General features: G+C 47.6%; 1 long non-coding RNA gene across 1 annotated transcript in view; it reads right to left on the bottom strand.

Annotated features, from left to right (window-relative positions):
- LOC121666924 overlaps positions 1-352 on the bottom strand; it is a 1,329-nt gene extending 977 nt beyond the window's left edge. Inside the window, exon 1 of the long non-coding RNA XR_006016842.1 lies at positions 164-352. This is a non-coding gene — a long non-coding RNA (uncharacterized LOC121666924). The remainder of the gene's footprint in view (positions 1-163) is intronic.
- Positions 353-4,548: the final 4,196 nt, after the last annotated feature.

Here is a 4,548-nt window from a genome sequence, read left to right as displayed (position 1 = left end):
GAACTGAAACCTGGTCGCATGTTAATTTAAAGCTTGGATTTGACTGTTGTACATACCTCAGTTGTTCCCTCCCCTCCCCTCCCCTCCCCTCCCCTGCCCTCCCAGCTGCAGTCATGAGCTGGTCCCCAGATGGGTGACAATGGCCTTTCAGAAGCCTAAATACCTCTTGGTCCCTGTCTCCTGTCCTCCAACATCAAGACTGTGCTCACACTGCAGACCATGGGCATCCTCTCTGAGGATCCAAAGGGATTGTACTGGGCATGGCATAACCTGGGAGTGACTCAGCCCAAAATGACAAGGGAAGAGAGGAGCAGAGATGGGTGGCAAGAAATGGGGTGAGTGAACTGTCAGAGAAGAGCAGCTCAAAGCAGGCACACCCAAGGGAGAGCTGCTCTCAGTGAAGGTCAGTGCAGAGGAGGTGGGTGTGAAGTGCTCCTCCCAAAGTTCCGGGATGGACAGTGTCTGGTCACTCCAGCTCTGACTGGCACTGAGATCTGGGGTGGTTTTTTGAAGCTGCACGATTGAGAAAAACAGATTTTCTGGCTCCCTGTGGTTCTCTGCACACACTGAGAAATCCCACAACCACTGCACCAGGCCGAACTTGCCCTTTGGGCAGGAGAAGGCTCCAAATGTTCAGGTTGAATGTAGCTGTGGCACTGAGGAAAGAGACCTCAGAGGCTGTTTTATTATGTTCCTGTTCTCCTCCATGAGCAGAGAATCTATTCCTGGTGGTTTGGAGAAGGACAATAATAATCAGAATAAATGTTCTGAATAGTGGGAAAATGCACTTTTAACCTGCTTCTGGGCTGATTCTTTCCCTCCTCAATGCTTCACTGAGTGTGTTTGTTGGTAGTCCTTGAGGAAAGCAATATGTCTCCATATACCCTGGTGGTAAGATTTTAACCTAAGCTGATGTTAAAACAGAACTGAAACCTGGTCCCAGCTTAATTTAAAGCAAACATTTGCCATTTAAACATATTTCAGTTATTAAAATTTTTCACATAAATGGGTAGCAGCCTGAGTTAGCTTTAGGTTGAACCATTTACTCAAGCTGAGAGACTCTGAGGCTCATTTTTCAGTTTCAGTCTTGCTGGGGATGATATAAAGCTCCCCATAACCTCTGTGGCCTGGAAGAAGCCACGCTCAGTCAATACCCCTCAGGATGACAGCTCCCAAATCCCACTGCAAGCCATGATGGATTGTCCTGGGGTGAGATTTCATACATCTCCTGCTTTCAGAGGGGAGCTGACACAAATAATCGGTGTCACTTTTGCTGGGACCGTGCCAAATGCTGACAAAACAGTTCCTAATCAGAAGTGCTGGGATTCGTGAGCTGGACAACAGGGAGGTGTCATCATGGCAGCGAGCTCGAGAGGTCTCAGCTGGCTGGGACAGAGTGGCCTTTTGGCTGGTGCAAGGGCTTAGTGTTGTGAGAAGGGTTGGTGGCACCAGCTTGGCAAGAGCTCTGTGGACATGGAAATTCAGCTAAAGTCTCACCTTGAGTCCTGGAGAGCTCAGGAGTTCAGGAGAAAGGGCATCAGCCCCTTATTCTGAAAATCAGCCCTTCATCCTCACTTGAAAGACCCACAGGATGCTGCCATGCAGGATGGGGACACACTCTGTGCTGCTATATGGCGCTGTATCACTGTATGTGATTTCAGCCCTAAAACTCTGATTATTTCTACAGTCATTCAGGAGTGACAAGAGTTAGTGACTTTCCCAACATCCCAAGGGAGTCTGGATCCAGGACCTGACCCTGTTTTCCCACAAAACTCCTCCTTCACCACAGTCCCCACCACTTTGTTGCAGTCACTGTCCCCCACCTGCTTTTCACTGAGAGCAGGCAGGGACCCCAATCCCGATTCATCCCCCAGCACCAGTAAAACATAGCAGGGGTAAGGGAGCTATTCCCTGGGAAATTGATCCATCCTGACAGGCTCCTGGGATAAATCTAAGTTATCTCCACTAATCCAGGGAGGTGTCTGTTACCACAGGACAAGCCTCACTGAGGAGTTTCAGGCTGTAAGAGGGATTCACCCAGTAACAGCACCAGCGTTTCCATCCTTAAGAACTTGGATTTGGAGACACATGAATAGGGGGAGGGCTTTTTCCACGTCCCCAGGGCTTTCAAAAGCTGCTTAATTGTCCTGCTCCTCTCCCACTTTTCCTTTGCCGCATTGTTAGCGTTATCAACAATTCCCATGCTATAGCACCACGCAGGAAAATAATTCCACACCTGGCACTGGGCTCGTATCCTGTCTGCAGGGGCCACGGGGCGAACAATCGGGTCTGCACCTCCCGTATGGCACCGAGCACGGAGCGGGGAAGGAAACCTGGGGAAGCGGCACAATTGGCGGGGAAGCATCGGCCGCGCTCCGAGGAAGAGTTTTGGCTGCCCTCGGCTTTGCTGTTGGAGCTCCGGGCTGGAATTTAGGAACACGCGTGCGTTGGACGCCCTCTGCTGCTGATAAATGTGAGTTTATCGCGTTTCTCTTCAAAGCTGTGATTCCAGGCCAGACACGATGTCACGGAATCACAGAGTCATAGAAACATGGGATCATAGAATCACAGAACCGTGGGATCATGGAGTCATAGAACCGAAGAATCATAGAAAGACAGAACCATGGAATCATAGAGCCAGGACATCACAGACTCATAGAACCATGATATCATGGAACCATGGAAGCACAGAACCATGGAATCATAGAGCCATGATATCATGGAATTGTGGAACCACAGAATCATAGAACCATGATATCATGGAATCATGGGAGCACAGAATCATGGAATCTTACAATAATAGAACCATAGAATCACAGACTCATAGAATCGTGGAATTACAAAATCACAGAATCATAGAATCACAGAATGATAGAATCATAGAACCATGACATCATAGAATCACCAAACCATGATATCATAGAATCATGGAACCACAGAATAATGGAATTATAGAACAGCAGAGCCATAGAATCATAGAATCGTGGAACCATGGAATTTTGAAATCACAGAATCATAGAACCATGGAATCACAGAGTCATGGAATGACAGAATGGTTTGGGTTGAAAAGGACCTGAAAAAATCCTCCCATTCCACCCCCTTGCTATGGACAGCTCTGTCTTTACGTGAGAATAAAATAATAACAAAAATATGGAATAGAAGGGCCCTCCAGGCCATGCCCTACCCCCAAAACAAAATCATTTTTGCTTGCATTCTGATCGTTGTAACTTTTCCCATCTTCTTCTTAAACCTGCTTTTAAATTATATTTTTGCCCTGCTCTGTTCTGCTCCTCCGCCAGTTAAACAGCACAGCCAGTTGACTTCCAGTGCTGCATCCCAGTAGTAAAAATGCAGCTATTGGCTCTGAATTCCTCAGTAGCTCATCCAAAATTTCTCTTTGCCCAGCAAATCTGTCCTGTCCCATCCCTGGAAATGTCCAAGGTCAGGTTGGATGGGGCTTGGAGCAAGCTGGGATAGTGGAAGGTGTCCCCGCCCATGGCAGGGGAGTGGAATGGGATGAGACTTAAGGTCCCTTCCAACCCAAATCATTCTGGGATTCTATGATTGAGGTCCCCACAACCATGACCCCATTATCTCACAGAGTTTCTGAAGTTCTGAAAAGTCTGGCTCAGCTCTGTCTCACTGGATCAGGAGTTTCCCCATTCCTGGATGGCACAGCTAAAGTTGAGGACACAGACCTGACCTTTCAGGCTGAATCTTCTTCCAAAAACTCTCCATTTTCAATGAGTTGCCCACCTTTTCTGACAACATCTCCACACTGGGCTGGCAGTCTCCTGAGGTTACCTGATCACTGGAGAGGGTGAAGATGCTCTTTAAAAGGTGCATTTTGCTTCGGGCAAAGGCTTAGAATTACCTGATTTAATAATTGTGGCTGTGCCACAGGGATTTTATCCAGGCTGAAATATGAGTTTGCTGACCACAAAGGACCTATGCAGACACAGAAAACACCCTTGATTTTCTATTGGTACCAAGATTCTTTAATTGGAACTTTAAGGAAATCCCTTTGCTAATTTGATATCTCCTTCTCTCCACCTGTGCACTGGTCCTATAGTTGAGGGAGCAACCTGAGAGAGCACAAGTCTGTGAGAAACTGCCCTGTGGGGTTTTCATGGGAACACACTCACCTTGTGGACTGACTTCTGGAGTCCTGGAGTCCCAAACAGCATCCAGGCTGTGCTCTGACTGATTTTTGAGGGCACACAGACCCTGTTTCAACACCTTGGTGTCTGAGAAAAACCCTTGGAGAATGAAGACCCCATGTCCAAAGTTTAGGTGCCCACTCTGAACTACTCTTATTTTGTAGAAAAACTTCATCCTCACCTGCCTGTTGATAAAAGCAGTCAGGAGGATTAGGGAAGGCTCAGGTTCAAATTCCTCATCCTAGGGATGACCAACACCAGTTAATTGCACCACAATGTAATGGGTGTAATGGACTTTGGAGTAAGCCAGGCTGTGATCAGGGTTCCTTTGCCCCACACACAACATTTGCCCACCCTTTGGGCCATTCAGAGCCACCATCACTTGGGG

The sequence above is a fragment of the Corvus kubaryi genome, unplaced genomic scaffold (genome assembly GCF_017639235.1).
Source record: "Corvus kubaryi isolate FWS band 111438036 unplaced genomic scaffold, C.kubaryi_AGA036_p1.0 37354, whole genome shotgun sequence".
NCBI lineage: Eukaryota > Metazoa > Chordata > Aves > Passeriformes > Corvidae > Corvus > Corvus kubaryi.
The sequence above is the reverse complement of the archived record's forward strand: the minus strand, read 5'-3'. Positions and strand labels throughout refer to the sequence as shown.